Source organism: Loxodonta africana, chromosome 17 (assembly GCF_030014295.1).
Source record: "Loxodonta africana isolate mLoxAfr1 chromosome 17, mLoxAfr1.hap2, whole genome shotgun sequence".
Taxonomy (NCBI): Eukaryota; Metazoa; Chordata; class Mammalia; order Proboscidea; family Elephantidae; genus Loxodonta; species Loxodonta africana.
Genome location: NC_087358.1, coordinates 62,737,455 through 62,752,081, shown reverse-complemented (window position 1 = coordinate 62,752,081; position 14,627 = coordinate 62,737,455). Strand labels below are relative to the sequence as shown.

The window sequence follows — 14,627 nt, the reverse complement described above, 5'->3', positions numbered from 1 at the left end:
CAAGTTCTAGAGCATCCTTTCAAGTAAAAAATCTTAGATATCTAAGCTTTCAACAAAACAAAAAAGCACAGGAATTCCAATATCACAAGAAATGGCTTCTAAGAAGATTGCATATTGAGTGACAGAAGAGAAGTCATTTAAAGGGACTGCCACCAGAGAACACACTGCAGCACCCAAATAAATCCATTTTAATTTACACTTTATTTCAGTTTTATTTCACAGCTGTGGTATGAGTGGAGAGAGAAGCAGCTCACAGAAGAGCCTAAGTTCAAAGGAATTGAAATTTAGCATGGAATGTAAAATTGAGGACTTTCGCTTCTAAGAGGATGACTGTAGAAATACCGAAGCCTGATGGGTTTGATGCTACCCTGCATGTACTGATGAGTGTCCATGTAGTACTGCTCTTTACAAAAGTAAAGCTTGTACCTGCCAAGCTATTAGAAATAAGCATTTGTCTTAATACTCTTTTCCTGCCCTTCTATTCTAGAAGGGACATAAGCTGCCAATGAACTGACTCACGTTTTGAGTTTGAATTCCCTCAAGATCGAAATAAAGTGGGCTTTATTCTTTCTCACACCAGAGTATCCTACTGGGTTGCATGCAGATTGCTCTTCCCGTACACCTTTGGGTAGGCTTGCCCAATAGGTCAGTACCCTCTCTTTTCTTTCTTTGCACTGGGACACAGACTCCAGCAGCCAGAGCGGAAAATAGCCTCATATAGGGAAATGGCTAAAGTTAAAATCAAGCAAGCCTAGTGGTGCGGTGATGGTTTTCCCAGCTTCTAAGTCTCTGCCTCCGGGATATGTGAAGCTAGGAAACAATGTCAGTCAGTCAACATTTATAGAAAACACACGATGGACACGGTACAGTGCTAAATACTGGAGGGCATGCAAGAGTACTCAAAACACAGTCCCTGCCTGGAAGATTCCTGCCTGGAAGGGTGTTCCGAGTATCACCCAGCCCTTATGACCCTCTTGAAAAAATTCTTGGCTGAATAAAATTCCACTGAGAATTTAAAATAAAATCTTGCTAAGACAGTAAATCTTAGGAGGGAGGGCATGTAAATATACTATAAAATTTGTATTCCAGGTGCTGGCTGTGGCTTGGACGAACGAAGGAGTAGGGGTTTAACCGGCCAAGGGCTGTGCCAGGCAGGCCACACTGGTTCCTTCCTGGAATGCCTGCGGCTAGCTGAATCTAAACAAAGAGGAGGCCAGCAGTTTTACCTGGAAACTGGATAACTTTGGTCAGAGGTGGTCTCCGAAGAGGAAAAAAGGCACGATTTCAACTCGGAGTGGTGAGCTCCTCATCCCATACGGGACGTGCACGCTAACCGCGGCCGCGGCTCCCCACCCGGCATCCTCCGCCCAGGCGAGCGGGTGGTGTGCGCTCGGCCCAGCTCCACCGCCCACCCCACGCCTGCAGCCCTCGCACCCGCCCGCTCCCGCCTGGAGTCGGCCATGTGTGCCCAGTCCCGGTTCGGCCCGCCCTGCCGACCGGGTGCCTCCAAAGTCGCCGTAGCAACGGTGCAATCCTGGTCTCAATAACCCGGCGCCTAGCGGAGAAGTCCGGAGAGCAGCAGCGGTGACCAGAGTGAGCGACCTCGGCCCTTTCCCAGAGCGGACGACGCGGCCGTAGGCTGCGGGCGCCGCCTCTGCTGCATCGGTGGCCGCGCGCCGCTCCGCTCAGCTCGGCTCGGCTCCACTCCAAAGCCCGCGCGCGCTGCGCTTCTTAACCCTTCGCCGCCGCCGCCTCGAGGGCAACTCCGCCAGAGGATACACACGTTCGGTCCTCCTTCCCGGGTTTACGGATTTCCGGAGGCGAAGAATTTTGCCCCGGTCCCTTCGAGCATCCCTCGGCCTCTCTCTCCCTCCCCTCGCGACTCCCCACCTCCGTGGGCGCGCGCGCGCGCGCACACACACACTCACACACTCGCAGGCGCGCGTGCGCACGCCCGCGCGCTCCGAGCCCCGGAGTCTCCAGCGCCGCTTTAGCAGATCCCAGTCTCCCGGGCGCCGCTACTCACACAGGCTTCTAGCCGCCACGGGGCGTCCTCTGTCTGCGGCAGCGGCGGCAGCAGAGAAGGGCGGTAGGGAACGGCGGCTGCAGCGCGGCACTGTCTCACAGCTCCGGACTCCGGACGGAGTCTAGAAGAAGCGGAGAAGGAGGAGGACGCCGAGGCGAGGAGGAACCGCACCGCGCCCGGCGCCGGGCTCCGCGCGGCGGGCTGCCACCGCTCCCGGTACCGCGGCCCCAGGTAAGCCGGTCCGGGGCCCGCAGCATCCCTGGGGCGTCCGGGCACGGAGCCGGGGTTCCCTGGTCCCGCCCCTGCCTCGGCACCCGGACCGAGGCTCTGGAGTGGAGTGGGTGAGGGGGGAGGGGAGTGGAGCTAGAGGTGGGGTGGCTGGGAGGGGTGTGTGGAAGCGTGGGGGCTTAGGTGTAGCCCCTTGGGCTGTTCCCCGCGTTACCCCAGATCAACCCCTTTCACTTTTACGAGCCCGGGGGTGCCCGGCGCCCCAGACAGCTGTTCCCCGCTCTCCCTGCCGCCCGCCAGCCGGTCTGGACTCCAGGCTCCGCGCCCGCCGCGCTCCACCCACCTATCGTGCACCTTGGACAGCGCACCCCCGACTGCCAGTCACCCCCTGCGCTGCACCTGGGACCCTGTCTTGCTGGCGCAGCCCTCCCGCTGCCCTCCCCCCTTCCCGGTTTTCCCCTCCCGCCCTGCATCCCTTTTCCTCCGGGTTTTGGCAGACCCACTCCGCGCGGCCGGGAAACTTTCCTACCCGTCTCGTCTGCGCTAGGTACTATTGTTGTTATTTGTAGCTGCTCCCCCTCACGGCGAACTCGGACACCTTGGCTGGGTGTTCCTTGGCGGGAGCGCGCTCTGCCCAGACAAGCCCAAGGCAAAAAAGGCATTGGGCAGCTGGACCCGGCAACTGCCAGGGTGCAGAACCCGCGCCTCGGCAGCTGGACTCCCTCCGCCTCCCCGCCTCTCCGGACTCAACACGTGCGCGCCTCCCACGGACAAGGCCCCTCCCCGACCACCCCACGTCCTCCCCCTGCACGGCCACAGCTACCCCATAGGTTGGACACCCGGGGCTTGCGGGTCCTGATTGGGTGAAGCCGTAACCCCGCCCCCTTTCTGGCGGGGGGTGGTTCTGGAGTGTTGTGGTTGTCATCCCGCAGCGCGCACATGGGGGAAGTGGGGTCGACAGGTGGGGAAGCTCGGCTGAGTAGGATCTTCGCGTACCACTGTGTATAGCCACGCGGTCACCTTTCTTTCGAGCATACTTGTGCTTTTCTCCTTTTCTCTATCTTTGCTGTAACATTTAAAAAAAATGGCGTGTAACCCTAGGTAGTATTAATATTTTATTTGTTTGCCGGTTGCTATATTTCAAGCAGGTCTGGAAGAATGCGGGAAACAAGTGCGTATGGGGGAGGTCGAGGCAAGCCGAGCTGCAGCTATGAGTGTGGTAGTTTGGCGGAAGTAATGAAAGGCCCTTAAAGGACCTGGAGAGGGTGGAGAAGTCGGAAGGAAATTGATTCTTGGAGAAGGGGAGACACAGGTGCGTAAGCTTGAGAAACAGAGGGAGAAGGAACTGGATCTGTTGTGGGGTGAGATGTAGAGAAGAAACCTTGGTGGGCACTCCTGAGAGAGGTGGGTGCGATCCGCTCTGTCCAGAGAAGTGGTAGTTTTGGCTAGTATTTAGTTCACTATTAACCCACTGTGCTTTTGTTTGCTAGCGTTTCCCTTTTGGTAGGAAACTTTATAATAATATCTATCCCATATATAATGGATATTGCTTGTTCTAGTTTCTTGTAATATATAGATTTCCACGTGATGCAGATTTTCAAACGCCCCTCTAGAGGGATGCACTAAATAGTTAAGTTAAAGTGCGTCTGAAATATTTTGAGAGAAGAAGGATGAGCCTTGCATAAAATTCAGAGATTGTTCTGGCATTATTTAGGGGCTTTGCAGAAATATGTATGTATGCATAAATGATACTGATTTCTCTTCATTTCAAAGCCTGATTGCCTTTAGCATTTTCAAGCTTTAATTCCTTCAGGCTGTTTTGATGTTGTGTCTGTACATCCAAGAATATTGTAATTCTTTAGAAGCCTTGTCAGTGCAAAACAAACAGCAACTGATGCAAGTTAATGTTGACAACTTTATATTGAGTACACTGTGGGTTATTTTATTTGTGAGCTAGTGAAATATGCAAGAGTAACATAGCATGACTGTTATTCCCTGGGGAGCCGTATCAAAACAAAGTGGGGAATCACATGAGGCTATTCCAAGAAGAACTATTCAGTTATTTTTTTTACAATGAAATAAATTTTAAGATTCTTGGATGTAAGCAGCAACAGAATTTTCCCATTTGAATTATTACCTGTGTACACAATGGCAGCACTTGATATCAAATAAAACAGGGGATTAAATGTTAGAGGATTCTAAAGTAGACGGCAAAGGCTTTCCGTGTATTATTTTTATACACATAGAACTGCTTTTCTGACTGGAGGTCTTTGTATTCACAGGACAAGATTTGATACATCTGACAAGTTGGAAATGATTGCTATTGTTGAGAAAATATTTCTTATGTTTTCATGTTTCTAGTTCATGGCTCGATTCACCTAGTTTTGGCAGGTTTTAGATGGGAAGGTAAAATAATCACACATACATACATGCATATATGCAAAACATATGTATGCATATCCACACAGTTATATACTTACACCCATACTTTTGGGGTATAGTTAGTGTATTCATATATGTGTTATTGTTATGCTTAGTGTTTTTTCTCACTTCTTTTGTCCAAAAGGTGGCCCTGTTTTAAACTGAAGATAGCATTATCACCAGAAGAATTGGCCAATAGATCATGGAAACAGACAATAGTATTTTGTTGCCTGGCAACCACCTAATGTGAATGAAAAACAAAGCAGTGACAGCTGCTTCCACATCCTGATACTCACATTGCAACCTCCAAACGAGACAGATGTACTAAGTTTCATCTGAGTAAGGTGAAGCCTTTTCTTTTTTTGAATGCTTTAAAAAAAAATATTTCAACACTTTTATTATAGGAAGAATTATGTTGCTATTGTGGGGTGAAATGAAATACCTAATTTCAATTACACTCTTAAGCCTAAAACCAAAACCAAACCGGTTGCCCTCGAGTCGATTCTCACTCATAGCGACCTTAAGCCTAGTATAAACTAAAAAATACAAGATTGGGAGGATTGATCGGACCCTTCTCAATTCCTCCTTTATAGTCATTAAACGTTGTAAGCAAATTTTATGCTGCAGTCAGGTGCTCTTAGGATTTTACAGAAAACTTGACTCCCTGTGATACCTAATTAGATGGCAGGGTTTTACTGCTAGGTGAAACTCGTAGATTGATACTCTGGGCTAAATCTCTAATTTTAAGAGACATTGAGGCCCAGTGAGGTGATGTGACTGGACTCTGGTGAGAGAACCACTCTCTGGTGTGTGTGCCCTTGGGTCACACTTGACCATTTTTTCCCGTGAATTGCTATCAAATTCTTTGTTCTTTATTTACTTAACATTTGTCTCCAAGACTTTTATCCAAATAAGGATACTTAGAAAATTACAGTAATATTTGGGATAAAATTCAGTATTGACACTAGGCTAGATTATGGTCTAAGATACATGATATTCTGCTTTCAATTTCTGAAGGTCGTATTACTCCCTCCTCCTCTCCTGAACTGTAAAAGCCAGTCCCTTCCACTGGTTAATTGTTTACAGCTTGGCCAGTTGTTGAGGCTCTATTACTCTGTATGCAGATTTTAACAGGGATGAGGTTGAAGATTGTGTTGGTCAGCTTGTATACCTGCAAGAGTTGAAACATTATAACAGATTAATCATTCATTCCAGTCTGCCATCATGCAATGTGAATAGACATGCTCTAGGTGTCGTGACTGTGGGACAGACTGTGTCACTGCATAATATGTGTTTCATTCTCTTATCAAAGCTGTCTTGCCAAAAGTGTTACCGGATGGCTGTTACCAGAGGATGAGTCATCACCTCTGACAAGTGGTTATAGTGCATAGTGTTCCTTAGCTCTAAAATGATAATGGATGCATTATTGTGTGGTTTACAAACCTGGATCAGATTTGCATTATTAAGCATTTCTCCTAAACTTAGAAAATGGATTGCGTGTGTGATAACGTTTTGAGATTCCTTCTGCTATTTGAAAGAATCTGTATTCCATTGTTTATTATTTATGCCAAAGGTAGTCATTTAACTTTAATAAAACACTTTAAGCAGAAAAATTTGGAGGGGACAGGTCGGAGAAACAATGCCGTGACAGTATTAAGTGCCTTAAAAGAACCAGTTTCACCAGAAAAGCGTGGACTTTCATGGATTTGTCGGGGGGAATAAATTGATTTACAGCACGTTTAACCTAGTTTTAGAAGTCTGCTATTATCTTGTTCTAGCTAGAAAGAGTTTCAAGTGGAATAATAATTTGGCAGATTTCAAGTGAACTTCACTGAATTTTTTTTTTTAAACCCATTTTCCACAGTCTGGTTACAGTTTGTCCAGCACAAATACTGTTTTGGATCCTCTAGGATTAATTTGAATTTCAAGGTTTGTTCTTTTTTTTTTTTTTTTTTTAATATTTTCTGTACTTTAATCCATTTTTGCATAGTGTGCTGTTAAATAATATTCTGTAGTTCATGTAGTTAATCCACTGGAATCCTGAAATACACCTGACTTCTGTCTCCTGTTTTCATCTGTAAGGCAATATGTGTGTATGTGCAAACACATGCACGGTGCTTTTATTTTTTTCATTTCTTTTTTCTGTCTTCGTGATAGAACACTGAGGGACTTGATTTGAGTTTTTTTATACAGTAAGAGAAGCTTTAAACAAGAGATATTTATGTTTTCAATTTCCCTATGTCAGCTTTTGCTATTGTAACCTGTAAACTCTCACCCACACAAATATGATGATTGCCCAAAACAAGCATATATATATATATATATATACATATATATATATATAATATGTATGCAACATCCCATATTCTATCCTCCAGACTAGCCAGGAAAACATTTTCTCATTCTTAGACACACATATACTTCTATACTCCCCTATCACCCACGTAAAGTGTAAAATCTTGTAGTTTGTTATTTTAAGGACGGGAGACCTATGTATAGTAAAAAAAAAAAAAAAATGTATAGTAGTTTTTAAAAATAAAGACAGCGTATTCAGATTTTCAGAAATGCAGTAGCTTAGGAAGAATTAAGTGGAATTACCCCTTTGGAAAATTTTCACACTGATGCTGACGACATACTAACCCATGGCACCAAGAACACCCCAGTACCTACCTCAGAGTCTACCACGCAGATTTTGTAGAATGAGTGCACCCTCCTCCCTTCTTTGTGTAATGTTGCCATTTTTTTTCATTTTTATCTGTGTGGTAAATGAAATAGAAAAGTAAAGTTAGAAGTAAAATAGAAAGTAAAAATAAAAAAAAAATTACTTTGGTTTTCTAATTGTTTCTGGCACTGAATAAAAAAAAAACCAAAATAGCTAGCTTATACTTCTTGCCAGTGTAGAAAGTTATACCAGGGGTATTGATTTTTCACAAATACAGCCATCCCAGTATAGAATAGCTCTTTAAGAGCCCACAGCCGCATAACAAAGGTTATGGCAGTAAGTCGAATGAATACTTTATTTAGTTGGAGCTGGAGGGTGACGTTTGCTACCCCCACTGTAATTATCCAGACTGGAATGTGGCCAGGGTGCTGTGGTTAACATCCTCAGCAGAGGGAGAAAAGCCGGATGAGGACCTTAATGACTGCAGGTGGCCAGAGCCTCTACTTTGGCCTCATTTGCAAGAAGCACCTTGAGAACCTCTGAGAGCAATGTCCGATTAAGAGGTAGAGCCCAAAGTCTGCTTCTAGATGCCAGGTACCGAATTTTGTAGGTCTGAAAAATAGAGCAGGAGGTAGACCAGGGAGACCTAGTAAGGCCCTCCAAAGACACGGAACTGCATTTTCACAGGAATCCTGCAAGGTGCTTGTCAAGGTATGGATTCACAGGCTCCTCCGCCTCCCCCAGGGAGTCCTGGGGTTAGGCATTCAGCTGCTAACCAAAAGGTCTCAGTTGGAATCCACCAGCTGCTCCTTGAGTTGGAATCCCTTCAGTGGCAGTGGGTTTTGTGTTCCCTCCCCCAGGCCCACTCAATCAAAATCTTCAGGAAAGTGGCTTGGTGGGACTGGCAAGGTCAGTTTCCTGCTCATTTGCCCTGAACACTTATTCCGCTACTTGCCTGCAGAGCCCACTGAAAGCATCTGCTCTTCTTCACCTGAGGGCTTTCTCTTCCACACACGGGGTAGGTTGGTAGGGCAGTTGATGGCCTCAGCCCATGACAGCCAGAAAAAACCATTGCCGTCAAGTCAATTCTCACTCGTAGGGACCCTGTAGGACAGGGTAGAACTGCCCCATAGGGTTTCCAAGGCTATAATCTTTATGGAAGGAGACGGCTGGTGAAATCGAACCACTGACCTCTGGGTTAGCAGCCGAGCACTTAACCGCTGTGCTACCAGGGCTTCTGAGCCTAGGACAGAAAAGAACTAATTTAGGTAGTTAGTAATAACGGATATAGTAATAAGGGAGCTAGTAATACCCTAGGATCCTCAACCTGGTAACTCCGATGTATCTTCTACGGTGTCCCAGAGGTGCCCGGTGGAAATGAGCCTCAGTTGCTCACAGTGGCAATCTGCTAGATAACCTGTACTTTATGGCTGTGTCTCCTTGCTGTCTTCCATTCTCTACTCCTCTACCTGCCCTTCCTGGAATCCCATCCCAAGTGGATACCAAAAAACCAAACACAGTGCCATCGAGTCGATTCCAACTCATAGCGGCCCTATAGGACAGAGTAGAACTGCCCCATAGAGTTTCCAAGGAGCGCCTGGTGGACTCAAACTGCCAACCCTTTGGTTAGCAGCCGTAGGATTTAACCACTACGCCACCAGGGTTTCCCCCAAATGGATAACCTGACCTTAAATCTGTTTCTGGGGAACTCAACATAAAATATTGAAGAATTTTTTTTTTTAAATGCAAACCTGTCCCCCACCACCTATTTTTTATAATGAGTTGCGTTTGGGAGGCCCAGCCCCCAGGCCTCAGGTGATAAGGAGCTACTAAAAGATTTGGTACTTCAGATTGGCAGCTTAGAAACATCACTCTAGGAGGTGTGTAGGGAATGGATTGATGGGAGGGAGAATTGAGGGGCATGGAGACCAGCTACAAATGGCACTGCGCAGGCAAGCAACGATGAGCATGTAAACCAAGGTAGTAGCCATGGCGATGGGTTCAAGACCGAGTTTTAGGGAAAGTTGTCTGGAAAAGCCAGCGTGACATAGAGGTCTGTGGTGTATGATCACTTAGCTCACTGCCACCCCTAATCTAGAGCTTTCAGTCGCCTACCCTGCACCACAGCTCTGTTCTGCCCATTAGGCTTGGCGCCCTTAGAGGGCTGGGAATTGTCGGCCTTGCCTGTAATCTTAGTCAGGCTTTATACGGTTAAGTAGTACAATTCTGGGCATAAATAAAAGAAGAAAAAAAAAAAAAGAAGAAGGAAAGATAAATTGAGAATATAAATAATTCACTAGTAGATCATTAAAGAGACAAAGTTATATTTTACAGGAAGGATTTGTGGACTTGTAAGAAGGAGCTTTGGAGCAATGTCTGTGATGCGTGTCCATTTCATGATGAATAGTGATTTTTTTTTTACTCTTGCCAAGAGGTGATTTTCATCCGCCTTCAGGCAGTGGGGTTTTCAGCGTCTGGAAGCCCTAGCAGGACTCTTATGCACTTATATCTATTGTTTTCCCTGCTGCTCTAATGGCCTGTATTTTAGCTAAGTGAATGAGTGGTAGCAGGGGGTGGGGCTGGCTCCTTTCTTTTGTTCTGTCAGAATGAATGCCAGGCTTTTTAGTACAGTTTCTCTTGCCCTTCTTAGGCCACCAGCCTCCAAAGGAGATCAAAGGGCACAGAGGGTGGGAGGAAGAAAAAATCCATGAGAGAGCCATTTTGAACTAGATGCTTAATTATGAAATGAGCAGGGTAAAGTTTGTTAGATAATATGAAATAAGATCAGGCAGCCTTCTCATTGTCCCATATACAAATACTAATATTCCAGCTCCCTCTGTAGTCAGAAAAGCAAAGGCTGAATAATCAAACGGGAACAACCTGGCACCATCATGTTTCTGCAAAAGTAGCATTGAGTCAATGCCAAAGAAGATGGAATTATGAGAGGTTGTAGAATGGGTCAGCAAAGAGCTTACTGAGCCTTGCTTAATGAGAAGAACAAAGAGTTGTGGCAGTAAAATACCTGAGCATGTAAGTATGAAAGAAGCGTTAGACACTGTAGGTAAAACACAGCAGAAAGAGAAAAGACTTATTAATTTAGGTATTACACAAATATTTTTTTTGTCTTCTTAAAAGAGCCTTCTTCGTTCTAGAAATTTGGGAAAAAAAAAATCACCTGTTTGGACTAGTACCAGTTTAATTGTAACTGAGGAAAGGGTAGTATGTTCCCAAATCCCCTTCCCACTCCAGGATTGTGCAGAGCAACATCAGGGGCCAGCTGACTGTGGCAGGAAGGGCAGTGGGCTATTCTACAAGGTACAGCTTCCACTCTATTCACGCCTTTGTGGCTACTGTATGGTAATAAGCAAACCTTTTGAGGGTGTGTCTGTTGTAAAAGAAGCTTGCTGGTTACAGCTCACTCTAGCTTTGCTTCCTTGTTCCAGCATTTCTGTCTATCCCTTTTGTGCTGGGTGGCAGGTTTCCTTGCCCTTCCCCTCTTCTGCTCTGCATTAAGTGGGCTCACCCTGCAGGCTGCTTTCCCAGATTTCTGAATCAGCTGCGTTCCTATGTTTAGCCCATGGGAGGCACTGCTGGGAGACTGGAGAAAAAAAAAAAAAAGTTTTTTTTTTTTTTTTTTTTGGAGACTGGAGGGAAGAGGGCAAAGCCAGGGTAGTTTTTCTGTTTCCTCTCAGCTTCAGACCACCCCACCTGGCAGAGGGGGTGCACTGCTCCCGCTCAGCAGTCTTCTCTGGTTCGAGTTGTCTCAAGTGACCTTGGACCTGGACTCCAACAACACCACTTTCTGCTGTTGTCTCTCCAGCTGAGGGGAGGTGTCAGCTCCCTGCTCTTGCTAATTTCTAGATCACCTCACTATCCTGTGTTAGGTTCCCTTCTCCTCCATCACCCAAGAAGCCAATTCTCTGTACTAAGTTTCCCCCCTGGAGAAGTGGTTTCTCTTTTCCTAGTTAGACATTCCCCCATGACTCAGAGCATAACCAAACCAACCCAAACCTGTTGCCATTGAGTCTATTCTGACTGGTAGTGACCCTATAGGACAGAGTGGAACTGCCCCAAAGGGTTTCCATGGAGCAGCTGGTGGATTTGAACTGCTGACCTTTTGGTTAGCCACTGAGCTCTTAATGACTGCACCACCAGGGCTCTATACTCAAAGCATGGAATGGTTTAATTCTGATGAGGCCTTCCTCTTCTGACATTCTGGCTTCTTCCACTGCAAAAATATTACTAGCCCCACGTGGGGTAAAACCCACATTTATAATCTCGCTGCTTCGACCAGTTATTATCCTTCCTTTACTGACTGTTCATCCCCTACTTTTCTCTGGTTTCCTGAGCATGAATTTACCTTTGTCAAATAATTTGGCATTTTAGCATCCCCTCCCAATGTATTTGCTGTTCTGTCCTTGAACCCTTCATTTTCTGACTTATTTTCTGCCAGTAGTCCTTACTGACCTCATCTACATGTGTCTGTATTAATAGTTTGGTCTCATGACTCACTTCTGAATATCCTTCAGATTACAGGTCATACCTCTGCTACATAGAGTTTGGTTTTGCTGGCACTTCACTTTCGTGCCTATGGATTCTTTCATGTGTACTATCAGACTCCTTCACTTCATCTCCGGTAGGAATATATTTGATTCTGTAACAAAAACAATGGTAAAGAACATCAATAAGAATGCTTTGACCATCTTTCAGTTATTCTGAAAGCCAAGCTTCTTCTCAAATCTGGGCTTCAACCATGGGACCCACAACCTGGGCAACTCCAATCACCCTTCAGGTCTTTATTTATATATTACTCTCCCATCCAAGACTTCCTTGACCACTCCACCCTCATTATACCAATCAGAGAAACCTGTAGAAAGAAGAAAACAGGACTGAAGTAGCATCTTCAAGTATAAAGCCAATTAAGAGGGCATGTCAGAGGAAACAAAGCTGGGGGCCACCATGGTGGCCACACATACTGCCTTGAAAAAAGGGGGCAGAAAAGAGCAACTTGATATCCTTAGGGATGGGGATGGGGCTGTGTTGTGACTGCTCAGGCACCTTCCCCTTTTGGAGAGGAGTCTTCTTGGTTGCTACCATATTGGCCCCATAGTTGGCTGCTTTGGGCACTCTGGCCCTCAGAGAAAATTTTTCCCTTCAGCTAGGAGCTGGAGCTCTAACAAGGAACAGGTTTTAGAACTGTCTCTGACAAAGAAGTTAAAAAGGACACATGAACCACCCAATTATTGGTGCTCCCTCCTTAGATGCCAAGAGCAGTAAATTTAGGTATTGTAGCACATATGGAGATAGTCTTAAAATTAACAGCCATGCAAATCACCACCAGGTGTATACACCTGGGGCCTGGAAAAATTCAAAGCGTTGTCCATGGCATGGGAAGTAAATGTGTTCAGGTCCTGATAGTCTCTGGCCCTTGCAGTGGTGATGGGCTGGGGACTGGTGCACACAGTTATGAACAGATGGATCTTTTTGAACCTGCCTGCAAGGCCCCCCACTTGCCTGTGCTCTCTGTAAGCATCAGATGTCATGAGTGCTAGGTGGGAGCATTGTGGATTAGACCGCTCCTAGTGAGCTGACAATGGAAAAAGAAAAGCTTGTTCTAAATGGGCATAAGCATCAGACTTACTGGCCTGACAGAGACTGGAGAAACCTTGAGAGTATGGCCCCACATATCCTTTTAGCTCAGTAATGAAGTCACTCCCGAGGTTCACTCTTCAGCCAAAGATTAGACAGGCCTATAAAACAGAATGAGACTAAAGGGGCACAGCAGCCCAGGGGCAAGGACTAGAAGGAGGGGACAGAAAAGCTGGTAATAGGAAAACCAAGGTCGAGAAGGGAGAGTGTTGACATGTCGTGGGGTTGTTAACCAATGTCATAAAACAGTATGTGTACTGTTTAATGAGAAACTAGTCCTGTAAACCTTCATCTAAAGTACAAAAAAAAAAGACCCCCCCACCAAAAAAAAAAAAAAAGGCATAAGCTTGGAAGACAAGTAATTAAGACACACTTCACTCTCATGGACAAATTTTCACAGGATTGGAAAAAATAAATCACTTGCACACCTGTAATCACTAAAGAACAGTTTGGTAACAAAGCACTGATTACGCCTTCTCCTTTTGTGAGTTCTCCTCTTTCCCGTCATCTCTTAGAACTGACTGAATTCAGGGTATTTTTCGCCTGGTAGTACTCTGTACGCCTTCCTTCAAGAGAGCCGTGCCTATGTGAGAGCCTCCAACAGTTTGTGTGGTAACTTTCCAAAGTCTAGTCTTTCATCCATTTCACTTGCATCATTCTCTGCTGTAGCCTCCTTTTCTTTCCTTATTACTCAGTAATGTGCAGTGGCATGAGGAGAGAATTTTTAAATGGAACTTTCGCAGGCACTAGGAACTTGTTTCTGTCAAGAAACGCAACATAGGTGCTGTGGAAGGTATAGAAGTTGTTTTCTCTGCATTCATTGATGTGCTCTATATTGTGTTGATTGACCCTAAGCAGTTACTGATTTTTCTCATCTACATATTAAAAGAATAATGGTGACATCTATATATTTTTTGTGGTGAAAATGTACATAACAAAACATACATAATCTCAACGATTTCTACATGTACAGTTCATTGACATCGATTATATTCTCCAAGTTGTGCAACCATTCTCACCCTCCTTTTCCAAATCATCCGCCTCCATTAACATAAACTCTGTGCCCCCTAAGCAAAAAACTGCCTCTTACCCCTTCCCTCTCACCCCTGATAGCCACTTATAATCTTTGGTTTCTGTATATTTGCTTATTTCATATAAACAAGATCATACAGTATTCTTTTGCAGCTGACTTCCTTTGCTCAACATGTTTTCAAGGTTCCGTCCTGTAGTGCGTATATCGTGATGTCTGTATTTTAAATCTCACATAATGCAAACTTGCTTGATACTTATTTTGTATTTGAGACTTAAGGTTTTTCAAGGAAAGCGTGATAGGTAGTCACTGTGCCAGTGAACAGGTGTTTACAGTGCCAGACCCACACTGGGGGCTGGGAATACTGTAGCGAGGAGCGTCATCATCTGTCCTGTCCTGGGAGTCACAGTGTCCTGGAAAAGACAATAAATAAACACAAAAATGACTGTATAATTGAAACTCATGGTAAATACTTAGAATAGAACAGGTTTCTCTGAAGGATATAATGACAGTAGAATGGTCAGGGAAGGCTTGTATGGGAGAGTAATTTATAAATTAAGACCTAAATGGTGATTGTGGTTATCCAGATGGGGAGGCCAATGTGTGAAGCC

At 45.3% G+C, this 14,627-nt stretch overlaps 1 protein-coding gene across 6 annotated transcripts in view; it reads left to right on the top strand.

Moving 5' to 3' along the window:
• The first annotated feature begins 2,104 nt into the window (after positions 1 to 2,104).
• The window catches only part of ENOX1 (ecto-NOX disulfide-thiol exchanger 1), a 744,157-nt gene continuing 731,634 nt past the window's right edge, over positions 2,105 to 14,627 (top strand). For 2 of the 6 annotated variants that reach the window (XM_064270090.1, XM_064270092.1), the window contains exon 1: positions 2,105 to 2,257. The gene's annotated coding sequence lies outside the window, so the exon portion shown is untranslated. Of the gene's footprint in view, positions 2,258 to 2,392; positions 5,020 to 14,627 lie in introns of those variants that run through there. The other 4 variants (XM_023551259.2, XM_023551262.2, XM_064270094.1 and 1 more) reach the window with 3 other exon arrangements.